A 22,889-nucleotide genomic window follows, 5' to 3' on the forward strand; every position below is an offset into this window, starting at 1 on the left:
AGACCATTTTCCATTGCCATTCTTGGACCAAGTCCTTGAAAGAATAGTTGGGCAAGCATTCTATTGTTTCCTTGATGGTTATTCAGGATATAACCAGATTGGCATTGCCCTAGAGGACCAGGAAAAGACCACTTTCACATGTCCATTTGGGACATTTGCCTATAGAAGTATGCCTTTTGGACTATGCAATGCCCCTGCCACCTTCCAAAGGTGTGCGATGAGTATTTTTAGTGAGATGACAGAACACATTGTGGAGGTTTTTATGGATGATTTCTCTGTCTATGGAGCTAGTTTTGAGGCATGTTTAGAGAATTTAGAGAGAGTTCTAGCTTGTTGTGAAGAAACCCACCTTGTGCTTAACTGGGAAAAATGTCATTTCATGGTCAAACAAGGTATAGTCCTAGGGTATATTGTCTCTGCTAAGGGAATGGAGGTGGACAAAGCCAAAGTAGAAGCCATCCAAAAATTACCAGTCTCTAAGAGTGTTAAGGACATCAGGTCTTTCCTGGGGCATGCTGGGTTCTATAAGAGATTCATAGCATCTTTCAGCAGCATAGTCCGGCCTCTGTGTAATTTGCTCTCCTAGAATGTCCCATTTGAGTGGGCATTGATAACATGCATATTTATGCTATATTTTGGCATTTCACCTCAGTCTTATTACGCCATTTGAAGTAATTTTTGCTGATCTTTCATGGTTTCTATTTTATTATACTTCAAATCGTCCTTACACTATTTTCTATCTTACTTCTATGGATCCAAGCTTGCTTAGCTTTAGGGAATATTGGATGGGCTAGAGAAGCAGCTGGAAAAGACTTGAAGTGGCTCATTTCGGACTTTATGAGGGTAGGCCAGCCTTGGGCAATTGTGGGACTCATCTAAAGGAGCTTGGGCTCACTTTCAAGGAGCAGATTTGGGCTGCTCGATTTTGCTGTTTTGGGCTCACTTATCTCTCTTCTGTTTCTTCTCTTTTCTGTTGGACTAGGCCCAACCCTAGCCTTCCTAGCTCTTCCTTTCTTAGCCATGTATTTAAGGCCTCTTAGCACTTATTTCCAGGAGGAGGGAGAGGAGAAAAGAGAGGAGATTCTGTCCATTTTTATTGTTGTTAGCATTTTTCTGTTTTCTTCATTTTGTCTCCATTTTGTCTTCCTTGCTGTAATGAAAGGCTAGAGCTATTGTAACTGGTTGTGTATCTTGAACCCGTGTGGAATCTGAGTCCCGGATGAGCTGCAAAAACCTGGTTTGTTTGTTTTAATCTTATTCATTTCCATTTGGTTTAGTTTGAGCAGATTTTCGAATGCATGGAGTTCATGGCAGGTTTGTGTGAATTTGCATGGATTCATTTTCTGTTAAATGCTTAAGAGAACAGAGTGTTGTAGCCGGTTGGTATAACATCTCAGAAATGAATATAATGTGCTTGACTAGTTGTTCTTGCATAGCTCCGGATGGGTTGAATAGAGAGTGAATGGTTGCATTTTGTTTATAAGAGATTTCTGTATTCATTTTGTTGTTCCAATCATTCTAATCCTTGGACGGTTGTTGGGGATGCTTTAAGTTTGATATCCGGAGATTAAAACATCTAACAAGCCAAGATTTATAGGTTGGACGAGGAAGATTTCACAAAGGGGACAAATACACAGCTGGTTTCATTTCATTTACTGATTTTCATCTATCCTTGTCTTTCTGTTTTGTTACTTAGTTTTCTGTCAAAATCCCCCCTAAACAAACTGTTGTTTATATTGGTTCTCCTTGTTGGTAGAAGAAAGTGAGGTTCCTTGTGAGAGACAACCTAGGGTGCACTTTGCTGCAAACTAGAGAAGAGATACATAGATATCTAATCTGGAGTGGTTCAACAGCCGCCGACCAGAATTTTTGGCGCCGTTGCCGGGGAGCCAAGTTTTTCTTCTAAAAACATAAAGGACCGACCCTATTTTATGTTTGTTTTGTTTTCTTGTTTTCTTGTTTTGTCTGTTTTGTGTTCTTGGTGATAAGGTTATCAGCTGTTGCTCACAAACTTGAAGAGCTATTATGTTATGTTCTTGAGATAAACTGATAGCAAGCAGCAACAGAAAAGCCTTATTTGCCTTTTCGATCTTCTTTTTGTGTGTGTATTTTCCTTTTTTGTTTTCTTGTTTCTAGAATTATTTTTGAACAAAGAAGTGGCTGTTGGAGAGGGCTGCACAACCTGCAACTAGAAAAGCAACCCTGCAGCAACTGAAAAAGCAAAAAAACACCTGCAGTCCTTCTCTGGTTTTCAGTATCACTACCTTATGTTCTTGTGTGGTCTTCATGTGCTCTGATAGGTGCTGAAAAGCAAGCTCACAGCAAGTAGACAACCCCCCCCCAAAAAAAGGGGGCTGCAGCAGATCAGGAGCATAACCGTTTTTTTTTCCTTTATTTAGAGAAAGCTGAAGTCCACTTGTCTGCCTCTGACAGCAGATCACTTGACCAAGAGGACATTCCGTTTTTCTTTTTCACCTTTTCCTTTTATTTTCTCTCTTTTAACATTCCTTTTAACATTGTCTTTCCCTTCCCCACTAATCTTCCTTTTCGTTTGGCAGATAGGCACCAGCAGCTGCAACCAAGAGAAGATCAGCCACAACAGCCTTCCACTTAACAGTGTTTTTGACCACCTCCATGACAGATAGCAAGATTTAAGGATTGAGCTCAAGATACCGGTTCTATCCTCTTGCTTTCTCATCCCTACTTGATATTCTTTCAAGTCCATATGCCCCCTTGATGTTTTCTTGCATATAGAGTGGTTTCTGAGGCAAAATAGGAGTCGGTTTGAGGGAAAAATCAGTTTTCCCGGTTACTGTTCACAGCCTTCCACTTGCTCCGATTGAGCTGATTTTTGGTGTCCAAAGAAATGGGGGTGTGAGGATCAAGAATCATAGATTTTCTATGAGGAGAGCATTTTTTAGCCAAATTCCAACGTTTAGACCACTTTTTGAGTTCTTGGTATGCATAGGCCATTTTGTGTGCTGTTTTTGTGCTGATCTCTAGTGCATGACCAGGTCCTCTAAGGAAAAATTACTTGATTTGGATCTTGAATTAGAGAACACTCTTAGAAGGCAAGCTAGAGAGCTTAAGTCTCGGGATAGGATTGACCATAACAGTGTTTCTAATACTTCATCCGAACCTATTCCAGAATTCATCAATATGGCAGATAATAGTAATGGAAATAATGGTAATGGCAATAATGGAAATCATGGAAATAATGTAAATCATGTTCATTTGGATGGTAGAACCATTAGAGAGCTAGCTGCACCTAATGTGCATTATCAGCCCCTATGTATTCAATACCCACAGTTGGATGCTAACTTTGAACTAAAATCTGGACTGATCCATTTGTTGCCCAAGTTTCATGGTCTTGCAGGAGAGGATCCGCACAAGCATCTGAAAGAGTTTCATGTTGTTTGCTCAACCATGCGGCCACAAGGAGTAGATGAAGAGAAAATCAAGCTGAGAGCCTTCCCATTCTCACTTGATGGATCAGCCAAGGACTGGTTGTATTACCTGCCACCAGCTGCTATTACCAGTTGGGATGGATTGAAACGGATCTTCCTGGAAAAATTCTTCCCAGCCTCCAGAATAGCATCAATAAGGAAGGAAATTTGTGGTATAAGGCAGATGAGTGGTGAGACTCTACATGAGTACTGGGAGAGATTCAAGAAGTTGTGTTCTAGCTGTCCTCACCATCAGATAAGTGACCAACTCCTAGTTCAATATTTTTATGAAGGTCTAATCCCCATGGACAGGTACTTGGTAGATGCTGCAAATGGAGGAGCCTTGGCAGAGAAGACCCCAGCAGCTGCACAAGAGCTGATATCAAAGATGGCACAAAATGCCCAGCAGTTTGGCACCAGAATAAACACTCCTACAAAAGCCATCTATCCTCTGCCACTATGGACCAGCAGAGGATAGAAAACAAGCTTGAGGAATTAGCTTCCATGGTCAGGCAGTTGGCATTAGAGAGAAAGCAACCCCAGCAGCAGCTTTGTGGCATTTGCTCCTTGCCATCCTATATAACAAACCAATGCCCACAGTTGCAAGAAAATAATGAGATCTGTGCAGGCATTTTTCTTGGTAGACCATTCCAGCACCAGCAGCACAGCCAACCACAACCTCCAAACAGATATGATCCATTTTCCCCCACCTACAATCCAGGTTGGAGAGACCATCCGAACCTCAGATATGGCGGCCCTTCCAATCAACATGTGCAGCAGCAGCCATACCAGAATCAACATTTCAGCAGAGGTTCCATCCTTCAATTTCCAGCAACCATGCTCCACCACCAAGGCCGAATCAAGCCATGCAACAAGCACCTCCATTACCCAAGTCAGAACCTAGCTTGGATGATCTTGTTAAACAACTAGCAACCAATACACTCCAATTCCAGCAAAAAATAGAAACCACAATTCAAAATTTGGAGACCCAAATAGGCCAGCTAGCCACAAAGATCAATGAGTTAAGGAGTCAAGGTTCGAGGCAGCTTCCTTCACAACCAGTTGCTAATCCAAGGGGTAATGTTAGTGCCATCATGCTTCGAAGTGGGAAAGAAGTAATCATCCCAACCCCTCCACCATCATCAAACATGAAGCAGCATGTAGAGGGTAGCAAAGAGCAGCAACCCTCCTCAATCCAAGAAGCCAATGTTAGTGTAGGTGCTCTAGACCCAATCAGATTGGGCATGTTGTACACTGACAATTGTAATCATGTTATTATTTGAATAAGGAGTTATTCAAATTCACAAGAAGTCATTCTATTAGTTTCTTGTTATTATTGTAATAACCGAATGAAACTAGATAGAAGTCCATATGATGTATACTGTGAATAATCTATAAAGATGTGAGATGATGCATCACAGTTTATAGACATCATTAAACGTCCCAAGTCGTAGCAATGTCAAGAATGGACATTGACAATTGCGGTAAGACTTGTATGTGCTATGTTTTTGCTATGTGATAGCAATGGGGATCTCACACCCATAGGCATGGGGATGCCTAGACAAGTACATAGGTGACCAATGTTGGAGAACGTGTCACTGGACATGACTCGCCATGAGAATCCATTTTGGTTATATGTTGATGAAATTCTCATACGAGATGGGTGTAACTAATCCTTGGACCTGAGGTTGTCACGGTCATCTCATAAGAAGATTGGTATGCTTTGACATCGTTTCGATGGGCCTAGACAAAGGCTGCACGTGGGCGATCGTTGGGTATATCATGAGACTTATGGAGATGGGTGCATAGCCAAGATGGGACTCATCTATCCCTTGATAGAGGATGATGTATCTAAGGCGCCTTCGGTGGATATTCACTTTAAATCCATGGCCATGGTGAAAGAGATCAATAAGGAGTTATTGATTCACTTTCTATTAAGTGCAGATATCCGGATAACCGAAGAAAGACTTATGCGATCATAATCAAGCAACACATTGCCAACTTGAGATCACATAGGATACATTGACGAGAGGATTGAATTACACGGTAACCATGCTCGTGAAAGGTTATTTGCGGATTATGGATCCTTCTGAATAATTGGGTAGGCATGACGCCTTGCTAGAGGCCAATCTTGTCTTATGTGTTCGTACCGACACATTGCCAACATATTCGGAAGCCTAATGAGTCATACGCAATAGGCACGGTCCCTGGTTTAAACTAGGAAAGCGGACGTATGGTTAAGTGGGACACTTCGGCAAGAAGTTTTGCCGTCGTAGGTTCTCACGGAAAAAGAACAAATAGACGTAATGACGTCGATATGACGAGGAGTCGTCATAATGGAAAGAGTTTCCTAAAAATAGCAATTGATTAAATTAGAAAGTAGTTTCTAACTTAATGATTAAATTAGAAAAGAAGTTTCTAATTTAATAATTTGGGCTTAATTTAATACTTGGGCTAAATAAAGTATTTGGGCCAAATATTAAATTAAATTAAATATTTGGGCTAAATTAGATTTGGGCCAAATATTAAATATTAAATATTAAATATTTGGGCTTAAATTAGATTTGGGCCAAATATTTTATAAATGGATTTGGGCCACTTTAATCTCTAGTTGGACTAGGATTAATGGGCTAGCCCAATCCATGTCCATTAGGGTTTGGGAAACCCTAGGAGGTTGCCTCCCTATATATAGCCCTTTATGGGATGCCCAAATTAAGCCACTTTTATTTTGTTGGTTTTCAAGAGTTGAAAATCGGTTCTTTTACCGTCCATACACAAGCCGCGCAAAGGAGAAGGAGCTAGCACTCCTATTCCACTCTCCTTGCCAACGGACGCGTGCCGCGTATCACGAGTTAGAGGCCGGACGCTTGGACGGCTCGAATCCCCGAACGACTCGATGATCTAAAGGTTAGATTTATTTATTTGTTTGTGAATGATTTAATTTCGACGTTGATCCAATCGCCGGGATCGGGGTAAGTTTAAAATTTTGAACTACGCTGTTTACCCCGAAGCGATCTTGCTTTACTTTCAGTGGTATCAGAGCCATCGTCGAAATATTTCAATTCATAATGTGCGGATTCGATTATGTTGTTATTTGTGAAATAATTAAATAATTGTTGCGTTTGTATTTTTGGATTGCAAAAGATCGTGTATGACACGGAAAAGGGAAAAACGGGGTTCGGGGTGCATACGGATGCACCGGGGCGTCGAAAGACACGGCCGAAGGGGGCCGCGCGCGCTGGGCACGGCCTGGGGCGGCCTGGGCGCGAGCAGGGCCCGGCCAGGCGCGGCCCTGCGCGCTGGGGCGTGGCCGCGCGCGCGCATCGCGCGCACAGGCGCGGCCGCGCGCGCGCGCATTGCGCGGCCGAACGCGGGCGCGACCCGCGGGTTGGACCCGCGAGCAGCGCGCGGCCCGCGGGTGCGACCCGCGACCCGCGCGCGGGCGTGGCCGACCCGCGCGGCCCCAGCGGCCCGCGCGCACGCTTGCGCGACCCACGTGGCCCCTGCCGCCCGCACGGGCCGCGGCCGCGTGCCCCAGCCGCGCCCAGCGCGCGCCAGACGCGGCCCAGCCGCGCCCAGCCCGCGCCAGGCGCGGCCCATGCGGCCCCAGCCGCGCCCAGTACGCTTCTTGGCTGTTTTTTGGCCTACCCAGCCACCTCCCGCTCCCTCGGGCTTGTTTTTGACCTTTCCCCGGGGTCCACGTGAAGCACCCGGGCCGACCCTTCGGTGGCCCAGTGCGTTCCGTTCCTTTTGGAGGGGCCCGGCCAAATTGTTTGGCTATTTAATTTTATTTTTATCCGATCCATGAGTGTATGACACTTATGGGCCGTGATTAAAAATGGGTCAGGGCCATTAATTGGGTTATTTATTAATTATTGGGCTGCTAATGTATGTTTGACATACATTGGTTGATCCAAGGCCTGTTGAGCCTTGTTAGTTAAACTAATGGATAGAGCCCAAGCCCAACACAATTAAAACAATTTTGTTTTTCCAAAATCATACAAATTTTTCAATTTATTGAAAGCGTTTCATTAAGATTGAAATAGATGCGACAATTAATTAACATAATCTAAATGAATCAATTAGATTGATTGCATGGGTGTATGGTATGGATCGAGTCGACCATTTATTTTATGTTGGGAATGAATGCTTGTAAATTTGGTTTTTGAAATAGGGCCTGCGTGTCCTGCCTCTCTTATACTCTAATGTACATTCTCTTCTCATCTCATTCTCCCCGAATGTAACTCAGGGTTTCTGATTCTATGTAATGTATGTAGAATAGAATAAAGTAGTGATAGTTGTAGTTTGTATGAAGAGCAAGAGATGGAGCCAAATTGAAGACAAGATTCGAAGACCAATGAAGGCTTGAAGAATGTGCTTATGAAGCAAGATGTGATTCTTCACCTAGGTTTGACCCGCTAGCTTCTCTTCTATGGCTCGAGGGGACTAGCTGTAGTTATCCATACCATACACCGGTTTGAGTCGTTTATTATGCATTATTAATTTGATTAATTGCATGTGATGAGACCTAAATAAATAAATAATAAATCCCTCATTAATATTAAGCCAACTTGCCTTCCATCATTATGAAGCATTAGGTTTCTAGCTGACACTTGATTTGTTGAGTCACTCAAGGTCATGTGTCACCTATGATTCCTATGCTTCATGGGCCATGAGATGTCCCTGAATGATGGGTCCGACTTAACTAGAAATGTGGGGTTTGTTGAGTCACTCAAGGCCTTACTGAGTATAGAGGCAAAGATTGGGAGTCACATAAGATGTGCTTGACAAGGAGTTGTCAACCCAATGAATCTAGGAGTTGCATGGAGATGCAATTGGTAGCAAGTACCTACCTAATCGATCCTAACACAATTTGTTGAGTCACTCAAGGTTGTGCGAGGGGAGATGGGATCCTGGCTCACTAGGAAATCTTCCAACGGGATTTCCCGAGTTATGTCTTGAGGGTGGCAAACTCGTAGAAAATAGTGGGAGCAATCATAAAATGTTACTTCTTGCAATTTATGATTTCGTAATTCAATATGATTATAATAATATCTCTATTCAGTTGTTGATCCAGAATGTCTAGAAACATGTCAATAAGATCGATACTCGAGGGCAATAATACCTTCAACGGACTAATTTCTATGACTGGGAGATCATCTTGAGGATAGTCCTCATGTGTGATAAGATTCTTTATGCGATAAAGAGCTATCTTCTTACGAAGCCACCAGTTAAAGAAATAATAGCACATTAGGCCTGGACGATGCACATGGGTGATATGATCATCGCTTGATATATCGTCTTGGCTGCCATGACCCCGAAACATAGGTCTCCACATAAGAGTTATGATGCCTATGAGATCATGGCTAGGCTCAAGGATCATCTGTTGAGAAGCATGTCATGGAGATGATATGTTTTATCAATAGGTTGCTAGAGCTAAACTTGGGTATGGATGCAGAAACTTACCCCAGACTTGGTGCTATAGTCCCTCCCTAAAAGTTATGGATAAGACTCTTGGAGAGTAGTTGTCCATATTAAGGGAGACCAAGCCTAAAATTGATTATAGGCCAAGAGAAGTGTTTTCTTAGTTGAAAGGCCCAAGGCGCACAAGGGCAAGCCCAAGAGTAAGAAAGCCAAAAGGAAGAAGAGTTCTTCCATAGCGCAATCTGGAAGAGTCTAGAAGACTAAAACCCAAAAGGCAAAAGGATGCAATTTATCTCCACTGTGATAAACCAAGAAGTGTAGAGTAAGAAGAGTTCTACTCATGGCACTTCAGGTATTTATGTTATTGGAATTAATCTATCTACTTCTGATCAGTCTACATGGGTATTAGATACTGGATCTAGTGCTCATATTTACACTTTTGTGTATGGGCTTAGGAGTACGAGGAGATTAATAATAGGAGAAGTGTACCTACACGTGGTAAATGGAACAAAAGTTGTTCCATTAGTTGTAGGGACCTATTTATTGACATTATCCACATGGCTTGTATTAGATTTACATAACTGTTACTATAATCCTAGTTTGACTAGGAATATAATTTCTAATTCTTGTTTGACAAGGATGGATATTCATTTTTATTTAAAGGACAATAGTTGTTCGTTTTATAAAAATGAGTTGTTTTATGGTAAAGCAACAATATGTAATGGTTTGTATGTCCTTGATGTTGATACTCCTATCAGTAACATAAATACTAAGCGACTTAAATCAGATGATTTAAATAGCACTTATTTATCGCATTGTCGTCTTAAGCCATATAAATGAGACTCGCACATCCAACTTGTATAGAGCTGGATATCTTAGCACATTTGATTATGAATCATATGGTGCTTGCAAATCTTGTTTACTTGGTAAAAATGACTAAGTCTCCTTCTAAAGTAAATGGAGGCTACATAAGTGCTAGGGGTTGTGCACATTGATGTGTGTGGACCCATGTCCACCCAAGTTACAGGTGGATATGTCTACTTCATAACCTTTATTGATGATAGATCATGTTTTGGTTATGTGTATCTTATGGGACACAAATCTGAGACTTTTGAAAAGTTCAAATAATTCAGATTTGAAGTAGAGAAACAAACTGGGAAAAGTATCAAAGTACTTCGATCAGATCGAGATGGTGAATACTTGAATAGTGAGTTTCTAAATCATCTGAAGCAGAATGGGATTCTCTTACAATGGACTCCACTTGGAACACCAGTGATGAACGGTGTGTCTAAAGGAGGAATAGGACCTTGTTGGACATGGTCTGGTCCATGATGAGTCGCGCTGAACTCCCTATTTCATTTTGGGGATACGCACTCCTCACCGCGATCTTTGTTTTGAACAGGGTTCCAAGTAAATCAATTACTCAGACTCCATATAAGATATGGAAAGGAAAGAAGCCAAACTTGTCTTTCCTTAAGATTTGGGGTTGTCAAATTTATGTTAAACGTGTTGACAGTAATAAGCTACAACCCAAATCGACGAGATATCTGTTTGTGGGATATCCAAGTGGATATTACTTTTACCACCCATGTGAACAAAAGGTGTTTTGTTGCCAAGCATGTGGTATTCCTTGAGAAGGAATTCTTAGATGCTGTGGCTAGTGGGAGGAATGTTAAGCTCGAATAAGATTCGAGGCGAACCACAAATAAATACTCCCCTCCAGGAACCCGAGAAAGATCGCACACAAGAAGTTGTGTCAACTCCCCAACCTTCTACACAAGAACCTCATAGGTCGATGAGGGTTCGTCACGAGCAAGAGAGATATGGATTTCTCATCTCGGCACATGGAGATGTGCTTCTGGTTGTGAACGATGACCCTACTATCTATGATGAGGCAATGTCTGACATTGACTCTGGGTTATGGCAATGACAAAACAACTTTCCTTGAAGGAAACCTGGTCGAGGATGTGTATATGACATAGCCTGATAGTTTTGTTACTCATAAACATGCAAATAAGATTTGCAACTTGCAAAGGTCCATTTGTGGACTAAGGCAAGCATTCCGGAGTTAGAATCAATGTTTTGATGAAAAGATCAAAAAGTTTGATTTTTCACAAAAGGGAAGTTGATCCTTGTGTTTACAAGAAGGTTAGTGGGAGCGTGGTGGTTCTTTTAGTCCTATATGTGGATAATTTATTGCTCATAGGGAATGGTGTTCCCATGATGCAATTAGTTAAAATATGGCTTTCAAAGTATTTTCTCCATGAAGAATTTGGGAGAAGCAGCCTATATTCTGAGAATAAAGATCTATAGAGATAGATCCAAGAGGTTGCTAGCACTCTCCCATAGCGCGTACATTGACAGGGTGCTAAAGAGGTTTAGCATGGAAGATTCTAGGAGGAGAAGTCTTCCCATGTCACATGGAATACATCTCTCCAAGGCTATGTGTTTGAAGACACAAGATGAGAGAGATAGGATGAGTCGAGCGCAATATGCCTTGGCTATTGGCTCGATCATGTATGTCATGTTATGTACGAGGCCTGATATCGCATATACTTTGAGCATATGTAGTAGATATCAAGCTGATCCAGGTGAGAAACACTGGATTGCTGTGAAAAACATTCTTAAGTACTTGTGAAGCACTAAAGAGATGTTTTTTTCCATATAGAGAATAAGAGCATACCATGAAGGGGTTCATGGATGCCAGTTTCCAATTCGATCATGATGATTTTAAATCACGTATAGTCGAAATTCATATTCTGCCTATATGGCTGGGCCATGAGTTGGAAGAGTTCCAACAAGAGATAGTGGCAAATTCAACAACTGAAGTCGAATACATAACAACCTTCGAAGCAGCTAAGGAGGTTGTATGGATCCGTAAGTTCATTGATGAACTTAAAGTGGTGTCCAGTATTGTTAATCCAATAACAGTTATTGGGACAACAATGGAGCCATCGCGTAAGCGAAGGAACCACGGTCTCATCAACGGACCAAATTTGTATTGCGATATCACCATATGATAATGGAGATTATCAGCTATGGTGACATATATAGAGAAAGTGTCGACGGATGACAACGTCGTAGATCTCTTAACTAAAGCTCTATCCCAGGAGAAACATGAAAGTCATGTTCGATCACCAGGTATAAGATACATGAGTGATTGGCTCTAGTGCAAGTGGGAGATTGTTAGTGTAGGTGCTCTAGACCCAATCAGATTGGGCATGTTGTACACTGACAATTGTAATCATGTTATTATTTGAATAAGGAGTTATTCAAATTCACAAGAAGTCATTCTATTAGTTTCTTGTTATTATTGTAATAACCGAATGAAACTAGATAGAAGTCCATATGATGTATACTGTGAATAATCTATAAAGATGTGAGATGATGCATCACAGTTTATAGACATCATTAAACGTCCCAAGTCATAGCAATGTCAAGAATGGACATTGACAATTGCGGTAAGACTTGTATGTGCTATGTTTTTGCTATGTGATAGCAATGGGGATCTCACACCCATAGGCATGGGGATGCCTAGACAAGTACATAGGTGACCAATGTTGGAGAACGTGTCACTGGACATGACTCGCCATGAGAATTCATTTTGGTTATATGTTGATGAAATTCTCATACGAGATGGGTGCAACTAATCCTTGGACCTGAGGTTGTCACGGTCATCTCATAAGAAGATTGGTATGCTTTGACATCGTTTCGATGGGCCTAGACAAAGGCTGCACGTGGGCGATCGTTGGGTATATCATGAGGCTTATGGAGATGGGTGCATAGCCAAGATGGGACTCATCTATCCCTTGATAGAGGATGATGTATCTAAGGCGCCTTCGGTGGATATTCACTTTAAATCCATGGCCATGGTGAAAGAGATCAATAAGGAGTTATTGATTCACTTTCTATTAAGTGCAGATATCCGGATAACCGAAGAAAGACTTATGCGATCATAATCAAGCAACACATTGCCAACTTGAGATCACATAGGATACATTGACGAGAGGATTGAATTACACGGTAACCATGCTCGTGAAAGGTTATTTGCGGATTATGAATCCTTCTGAATAATTGGGTAGGCATGACGCCTTGCTAGAGGCCAATCTTGTCTTATGTGTTCGTACCGACACATTGCCAACATATTCGGAAGCCTAATGAGTCATACGCAATAGGCACGGTCCCTGGTTTAAACTAGGAAAGCGGACGTATGGTTAAGTGGGACACTTCGGCAAGAAGTTTTGCCGTCGTAGGTTCTCACGGAAAAAGAACAAATAGACGTAATGACGTCGATATGACGAGGAGTCGTCATAATGGAAAGAGTTTCCTAAAAATAGCAATTGATTAAATTAGAAAGTAGTTTCTAACTTAATGATTAAATTAGAAAAGAAGTTTCTAATTTAATAATGTGGGCTTAATTTAATACTTGGGCTAAATAAAGTATTTGGGCCAAATATTAAATTAAATTAAATATTTGGGCTAAATTAGATTTGGGCCAAATATTAAATATTAAATATTAAATATTTGAGCTTAAATTAGATTTGGGCCAAATATTTTATAAATGGATTTGGGCCACTTTAATCTCTAGTTGGACTAGGATTAATGGGCTAGCCCAATCCATGTCCATTAGGGTTTGGGAAACCCTAGGAGGTTGCCTCCCTATATATAGCCCTTTATGGGATGCCCAAATTAAGCCACTTTTATTTTGTTGGTTTTCAAGAGTTGAAAATCGGTTCTTTTACCGTCCATACACAAGCCGCGCAAAGGAGAAGGAGCTAGCACTCCTATTCCGCTCTCCTTGCCAACGGACGCGTGCCGCGTATCACGAGTTAGAGGCCGGACGCTTGGACGGCTCGAATCCCCAAACGACTCGATGATCTAAAGGTTAGATTTATTTATTTGTTTGTGAATGATTTAATTTCGACGTTGATCCAATCGCCGGGATCGGGGTAAGTTCAAAATTTTGAACTACGCTGTTTACCCCGAAGCGATCTTTCTTTACTTTCAGCCAAGCAGCCAAACTCTAGCTATCAAGAACAAGGAGAGTCTTCCAACAACTAGCCCCTGCCATTCCCACATCGAGCAACACAAAACAAGAAAAGAGCAGAGGTCGAATTAGATAAAGAGATTTTGGAGACATTCCAGAAAGTGGAAGTCAATATACCCCTCCTCGAAGCCATCAGACAGATCCCCAAGTATGCAAAATTTCTCAAAGATTTGTGTACGCACAAGAGGAGATTAAGAAGGAACGAACAAGTCAATCTTGGAAGAAATGTCTCTGCCCTTATCCAACCTGCCATGCCAGTAAAGTGTAAAGATCCAGGGACGTTTTCCATTCCTTGTACTATAGGAGACATGCAATTTAGCAATGCTTTACTAGATTTAGGTGCATCCATTAATGTTATGCCTAACTCTATCTATGCTTCATTGCAGTGTGGTCCTTTGAAGCCAACAGGAGTGGTTGTCCAGCTGGCCAATAGAAGTACTGCACACCCCACTGGAGTCCTAGAAGATGTGCTGGTTAAGGTTAAGGATTTAATCTTTCCAGCTGATTTTTATGTTTTGAATATGGAAGATGACAGCACACTTGAGCATGCACCCTTGATACTAGGGAGACCATTCTTAAAAACTGCTAGAACTATTATCAATGTGCACAAGGGTACACTTTCCATGGAATTTGCTGGTAACACAATTAACTTCAAGATACTTGATGCCATGAAATTCCCTGCTGAGGATCATTCCACTTTTCAAGTAAATAAAGTTGACCTGTTAGTGAATGAAGCATGTTCTGAGTCTTCTGATTTAATTGATAAACTCCCCACTGTGCATGAGTTCCCAGATACGATTATTTGCACTAATTGTAGTGATGGAGAGAGTCAATGTGCTGCATGCTTAGAGATTGCTGAATTTTTGCATAGGCATGAGTTTGATTTTGATGCTAAGATTTCCCAAGTGGAAGATAGTGCTGCTGACCTTGTTGAGCAGGTTGATAGTGCTTTGGAGTTAGAGTTGCAGTCAAATAGGTCAGCCCCCTCTTTGCAACAGCCACCCACCATTCAATGCAAGCCTTTGCCTCAGCACCTCAAGTATGCATTCTTGGAGAAAGATGAGAAGCTGCCAGTCATCATTGCAAATAACTTGCAGCCTGACCAAGAGAGAAAGTTGCTGGACGTGCTGAAAAAGAATAAGAAAGCAATTGGGTGGACTTTAGCGGACATAACTGGAATCAGCCCATCTGTTTGAATGCACCGTATCTTATTGGAGGAAGGAGCAAAACCAGCAAGGCAGCCTCAAAGAAGACTTAACCCAACCATTCTTGATGTGGTAAAACAGGAGGTAAGTAAATTACTTGCAGCCGGTATTATTTACCCTATTTCTGACAGCAAGTGGGTGAGTCCCGTGCAGGTTGTTCCAAAAAAGATGGGCATCACGGTGGTCCCAAATGAGCAGAATGAGCTTATCCCCATGAGAGTGCAGAACAGTTGGAGAGTCTGCATTGATTATAGAAAGCTGAACCAAGCAACCAGAAAGGATCATTTTCCCCTCCCATTCATTGATCAGATGTTGGAGAGGTTGGCTGGTAAGTCACACTATTGTTTCCTTGACGGTTTTTCTGGATACTTTCATATTTGCATATGAAAGTAAAGCAAGATCGCTACGGGGCAAGCAGCGTAGTTCAAAAATTTTGAACCTTACCCCGATCCCGGCGATTGGATCAACGTTGAAATCAAATCATTCACAAACAAATAAATAAATCTAACCTTTAGATTATCGAGTCGTTCGCGGATTCAAGCCGTCCAAGTGTCCGGCCTCTAACTCGTGATACGCGGCACGCGTCCGTTGGCAAGGAGAGCGGAATAGGAGTGCTAGCTCCTTCTCCTTTGCGCGGCTTGTGTATGGACGGTAAAAGAATACCCACGTTTCAAATCGATGCCAAAAGAAACGGGGAAGAATGAACGGCAATGCGTTTTTCAACTCTTGAAAAACGACACCAAAAATCACCACTGTGATGGGCAACCTATAAAAGGATATTTATAATGAAATATCCTAGGGTTTCTAAAACCCTAATGGATTGGGCTAGCCCATTAATTCTAATTTAATTAGAATCATAAGTGGGCTTATTCTAGTCCAACTAGAAATATAATTAAATGGCCCAATCCTTTTATAGGTTAAATAAAATATTATGGCCCAAATCTAATTCAAGCCCAAATATATTTTATTTAATATTTGGCCCAAATCTAATTTGGTCCAAATATAATATTTAATATTTGGCCCAAATCTAATTTAGTCCAAATATAATATTTATTTTAATATTTGGCCCAAATCCAATTTAGTCCAAATATAATATTTAATTTAATATTTGGCCCAAATCTAATTTAGTCCAAATATTAACTTAAGCTCAAAAATATTTTATTTCCTATTTGCCACTCCAAGAAATAGAAAATCATTAAATTAGAAACTCCTTCCTAATTTAATCAAATGCCATTTTTAGGAAACTCTTTCCATTATGACGACTCCTCATCATATCGACGTTATTACGTCTATTTGTTCTTTTCCCGTGAGAACCTACGATGGCACAACTTCTTGCCGAAGTGTCCCACTTAACCATACGTCCACTCTCCTGGTTTAAGCCAGGGACCGTGCCTATTGCGTATGACTCATTAGGCTTCCGAATATGTTGGCAATGTGTCGGTACGAACACATAAGACAAGATTGGCCTCTAGCAAGGCGTCATGCCTACCCAATTATTCAGAAGGATTCATAATCCGCAAATAACCTTTCACGAGCATGGTTACCGTGTAATACGATCCTCTCGTCAATGCATCTTATGTGATCTCAAGTATGGCGATGTTTTGATTGATAATGATCACATGAGTTTTCTTCGATATCTTCACTTAATAGAAAGTGAATCAATAACTCCTTATTGATCTCTTTCACCATGGCCATGGATTTAAAGTGAATATCCACCGAAGGCGCCTTAGATACATCATCCTCTATCAAGGGATAGACGAGTCCCATCTTGGTTATGCACCCATCTCCATAAGCCTCACAATATGCCCAACGATCGCCCATGTGCAGCCTTTATCTAGGCCCATCGAAACGATGTCAAAGCATATCGGTCTTCTTATGAGATGACCGTGACAACCTCAGGTCCAAGGATTAGTTACACCCATCTCGTATGAGAATTCCATCAACATATAACCAAAATGGATTCTCATGGCGAGTCATGTCCAGTGACACGTTCTCCAACATTGGTCACCTATGTACTTGTCTAGGCATCCCCATGCCTATGGGTGTGAGACCCCCATTGCTATCACATAGCAAAAACATAGCACATACAAGTCTTACCGCCATTGTCAATGTCCATTCTTGACATTGCTACGACTTGGGACGTTTAATGATGTCTATAAACTGTGATGCATCATCTCACATCTTTATAGATTATTCACAGTATACATCATATGGACTTCTATCTAGTTTCATTCGGTTATTACAATAATAACAAGAAACTAATAGAATGACTTCTTGTGAATTTGAATAACTTTTTATTCAAATAATAACATGATTACAATTGTCAGTGTACAACATGCCCAATCTGATTGGGTCTAGAGCACCTACACTAACAGCATAGCCCCAGAGGATCAAGAGAAGACCACCTTCACCAGCCCCTTTGGCACATTCGCTTATAGAAGAATGCCTTTCGGTCTATGTAATGCTCCAGGTACCTTTCAGCGATGCATGGTAAGTATATTTTCAGATTTTCTAGAGCATTGCATGGAAGTGTTCATGGATGATTTTTCAGTTTATGGCACTTCTTTTGATGATTGCTTGGTTAGCTTGGGTAGAGTCCTAGAGAGATGCATTGAAAAGAACCATATTTTAAATTTTGAAAAATGTCATTTCATGGTAGAACAAGGAATTGTTTTAGGGCATGTTCTGTCTAAGAAGGGTATAGAAGTGGATCGGTCTAAGGTTGATGTTATTGCTTCATTGCCTTACCCCACCTCTGTGAGGGAGGTGCATTCTTTCCTTGGCCATGCAGGATTTTACAAGAGGTTCATCAAGGATTTCAGCAAGATTGCACTTCCACTTTCCCACCTTCTCCAAAAAGAAGTGACCTTCCACTTTGATGAGCAGTGTAAGCAGGCATTTGAGGAACTGAAGAGTCGATTGATTTCTCCACCCATCATACAGCCACCCGACTGGGAGTTGTCCTTCGAGTTGATGTGCAACGCCTCCAACTTTGTAGTGGGTGCCGTCCTTTCCCAGCGTGTGGAGAAGAAATCCCATGTCATAGCCTACGCTTCGCGTACATTGGATGCGGCACAGACTAATTATACCACTATAGAAAAAGAGCTCTTGTCTATTGTTTTTGCATTGGATAAATTTAGATCCTATTTACTTGGTTCTAAAGTTATTGTCTTTTTTGACCATGCAGCTCTTAGGTACCTCTTGAAGAAGCCTGATGCCAAACCTCGTTTGATAAGGTGGATGCTCTTGCTCCAAGAATTTGACATTGAGATCAAGGATAAAAGTGGAGTAGAGAACTTGGTAGCCGACCACCTCAGTCGCATTCCTTCCACCTCAGATCAATCTGTCATGGACTCCCAGCCTATCAGGGATGATTTCCCAGATGAGTTATTATACCACATTCATGGTGCTGAGCCCTGGTATGCTGATTTGGTAAATTATTTAGTTGCTTCTGAATTACCTGCATATTTTAAAAAGGAACAGCTAAATAAATTTAAGAGTCAGGCTCGGTATTATGTGTGGGATGTGTTAGTGTAGGTGCTCTAGACCCAATCAAATTGGGCATGTTGTACACTGACAATTGTAATCATGTTATTATTTGAATAAGGAGTTGTTCAAATTCACAAGAAGTCATTCTATTAGTTTCTTGTTATTATTGTAATAACCGAATGAAACTAGATAGAAGTCCATATGATGTATACTGTGATTAATCTATAAAGATGTGAGATGATGCATCACAGTTTCTAGACATCATTAAACGTCCCAAGTCCTAGCAATGTCAAGAATGGACATTGACAATTGTGGTAAGACTTGTATGTGCTATGTTTTTGCTATGTGATAGCAATGGGGGTCTCACACTCATAGGCATGGGGATGCCTAGACAAGTACACAGGTGACCAATGTTGGAGAACGTGTCACTGGACATGACTCGCCATGAGAATCCATTTTGGTTATATGTTGATGGAATTCTTATATGAGATGGGTGTAACTAATCCTTGGACCTGAGGTTGTCACGGTCATCTCATAAGAAGATCGATATGCTTTGACATCGTTTCGATGGGCCTAGATAAAGGCTGCACGTGGGCGATCGTTGGGCATATCGTGAGGCTTATGAAGATGGGTGCATAACCAAGATGGGACTCGTCTATCCCTTCATAGAGGATGATGTATCTAAGGTGCCTTCGGTGGATATTCACTTTAAATCCATGGCCATGGTAAAAGAGATCAATAAGGAGTTATTGATTTACTTTCTATTAAGTGAAGATATCTAGAAGACCGAAGAAAACTCATGTGATCATTATCAAGTAACACATCGCCATACTTGAGATCACATATGATACATTGACGAGAGGATCAAATTACACGATAACCATGTTCGTGAAAGGTTATTTGCGGATTATGAATCCTTCTGAATAATTGGGTAGGCATGAGGCCTTGCTAGAGGCCAATCTTGTCTTATGTGTTCGTACCGACACATTGCCAACATATTCGGGAGCCTAATGAGTCATACGCAATAGGCACGGTCCCTGGCTTAAACTAGGAAAGCGGACATATGGTTAAGTGGGACACTTCGGCAAGAAATTGTGCCGTCGTAGGTTCTCACGGGAAAAGAACAAATAGACGTAATGACATCGATATGACGGGGGGTCGTCATAAAGGAAAAGGTTTCCTAAAATAGCAATTGATTAAATTAGAAAATAGTTTCTAACTTAATGATTAAATTAGAAAGAAGTTTCTAATTTAATAATTTGGGCTTAATTTAATACTTGGGCTAAATAAAGTATTTGGGCCAAATATTAAATTAAATTAAATATTTGAGCTAAATTAGATTTGGGTCAAATATTAAATAATAAATATTATATTTGGGCTAAATAAGATTTGGGCCAAATATTAAATATTAATTATTTGGCTTGAATTAGATTTGGGCCACATATTTATAAATGAATTTGGGCCACTTTAATTTCTAGTTGGACTAGGATTAATGGGCTAGCCCAATCCATGTCTCCTAGGGTTTGGGAAAACCCTAGGAGATTGCTTCTTTATAAATAGCCCTTTATGGGATGCCCAAAGTATGCCTCTTATTTTGTTGGTTTTCAAGAGTTGAAAATCAATTATTTTCCCGTCCATTCATAAGCCTTGTTAGGAGAAGGAGCTAGCACTCCCATTCCGCGTATCACAAGTTAGAGGCCGGACACTTAGACGGCTTGAATCCGCAAACGACTTAAAAATCTAAAGGTTAGATTTACTTTATTATGTATGTGATTGTTTGATTTCGACATTGATCCAATCGCCGGGATCGGGGTTAGGTTCAAAATTTTGAACTACGCTGCTTGCCCCTTAGCGATCTTGCTTTACTTTCAGTGGTATCAGAGCCATCGTCGAAATATTTCAATTCCTTACGTGCGGATTCGGTTATGTTGTTATTTGTGAAATAATTAATTAATTGTTGCGTTTGTATTTTTGGATTGCAAAACTTTTTGGTTGAAGGGCAAAAGATCGTGTATGACACGGAAAAGGGCGAAACGGGGTTCGGGGTGCCTACAGATGCACCGCAGGGCCAAAAAGCGAAGCCATACGGGGCTGGCACGCGCAAGGCACCGCCAGGGGCGGCCCAGCGTGCGCAGGGCCATGGCATGGTGCGGCCGTGCGCGCGCAGGCGCCCCAAGGCGCGACCACGGGCGCGCTGTGGCGCCCCAGGCTCGATCGCGCGCGCGCGCAAGGCCCAGTCGTCGCGGGTGCGACCCTCAATCCGCGTGCGGGCGCGATCCGCGGGTGCGACCCACGAGCCGCGCGCGGGCGCGGCCGACCCGCGCGCGGCCTTCTCGCCTCAGTCGCAAGCGCGGCCACGGCCTGCACACCCCAGCGGCCGCGGCCAGCGCGCCAGGCCTGCCCAGGCGTGCCCTGCGCGCCCCATACCCGCCCTATGCCCGCCCCATGTCCGCCCCATGCGTGCTGTTGCTGGCAGCCTGTTGGACAAGCGTGGCCAGTAGCTGGGTGGCCCCCCTGGCTGCCTTGGGCTGTGTCTTGGCCCTTTCTCGGGGTTCATGTGAAGCACCCAGACTGACCCTTTGGTGTCCCAGTGCATTCCGTACCCTCAGGTAGGGCCCGGCCAAATTGTTTGGCTATTTTATTATTTTTTATCCGATCCATGAGTGTATGACATTTATGGGCCGTGATTAAAATTGGGCCAGGGCCGTTATTTGGGTTATTGATTAATTATTGGGCTGCTAGTGTATGTTTGACATGCATTGGTTGATCCAAGGCCTGTTGAGCCTTGTTAGTTAGACTAATGGATAGAGCCTAAGCCCAACTCAATTAAAACAATTTTGTTTTTCCAAAATTATACAAATTTTCAATTTTTTGAAAGCTTTTCATTAAGATTGAAATAGATGCGACAATTAATTAACATAATCTAAATAAATTAATGTGATTGATTGCATGGGTGTATGGTATGGATCGATTCGACCATTTATTTTATGTTGGGAATGAATGCTTGTAAATTTGGTTTTTGAAATAGGGCCTGCGTGTCCTGCCTCTCTTATACTCTGATGTACATTCTCTTCTCATCTCACTCCCCCCGAATGTAACTCGGGGTTTCTGATTCTATGTAATGTATGTAGAATAGAATAGAGTAGCGATAGTTGTAGTTTGTATGAAGAGCAAGAGATGGAGCCAAATTGAAGACAAGATTCGAAGACCAATGAAGGCTTGAAGAATGTGGTTATGAAGCGAGATATGATTCTTCACCTAGGTTTGACCCGCTAGCTTTCCTTCTATGGCTCGAGGGAGCTAGCCGTAGTTATCCATACCATACACCGGTTTGAGTCATTTATTATGCATGATTAATTTGATTAATTGCATGTGATGAGACCTAAATAAATAAATAATAAATCCCTCATTAATATTAAGCCAACTTACCTTCCATCATTATGAAGCGTTAGGTTTCTAGCTGGCACTTGATTTGTTGAGTCACTCAAGGTCATGTGTCACCTATGATTCCTATGTTTCATGGGCCATGAGATGTCCCTGAATGATGGGTCCGACTTAACTAGAAAGGTGGGGTTTGTTGAGTCACTCAAGGCCTTACTGAGTATCGAGGCAAAGATTGGGAGTCACATAAGATGTGCTTGGCAAGAAGTTGTCAACCCAATGAATCTAGGAGTTGCATGGAGATGCAATTGGTAGCAAGTACCTACCTAATCAATCCTAGCACAATTTGTTGAGTCACTCAAGGTTGTGCGAGGGGAGATGGGATCCTAGCTCACTAGGAAATCTTCCAACAGGATTTCCCGAGTTATGTCTTGAGGGTGGCAAACTCGTAGAAAATAGTTGGAGCAATCATAAAATGTTACTTTTTGCAATTTATGATTTTGTAATTAAATATGATTATAACATTTATCTCTATAATTCAGGTTGTTGATCCAGAATGTCTGGAAACGTGTCGATAAGATCGATACTCGATGGCAATAATAACTTCAATGGGACGAATTTCCTCGATTGGGAGATGAATGTGAGGATAGTCCTCACTCATGAGAAGATCCTCTATACGATAGAGACACCTCTTCCTCCCGAACCATCACTCGAGGATGTCGTAGCACATGAGGCCTGGAAGACACACAAGGGTGATATGATCACTGCTCAGTGTATCATCCTGGAAGCCATGACCCCGGAACATAGGCGTCAGCATAAGGTTATACTGCCTATGAGATCATGGCTAGGCTCAAGGATCTCTATGAGGAGCGAACTAGGCATGAACGTTATGACGTT

At 41.8% G+C, this 22,889-nt stretch overlaps 1 pseudogene; it reads left to right on the forward strand.

The window, feature by feature from the left end:
- The first annotated feature begins 427 nt into the window (after positions 1-427).
- LOC127799967 (uncharacterized) lies at positions 428-18,327 on the forward strand (annotated as a pseudogene).
- Positions 18,328-22,889: the final 4,562 nt, after the last annotated feature.

This window comes from Diospyros lotus, chromosome 1 (genome assembly GCF_014633365.1).
Source record: "Diospyros lotus cultivar Yz01 chromosome 1, ASM1463336v1, whole genome shotgun sequence".
NCBI lineage: Eukaryota > Viridiplantae > Streptophyta > Magnoliopsida > Ericales > Ebenaceae > Diospyros > Diospyros lotus.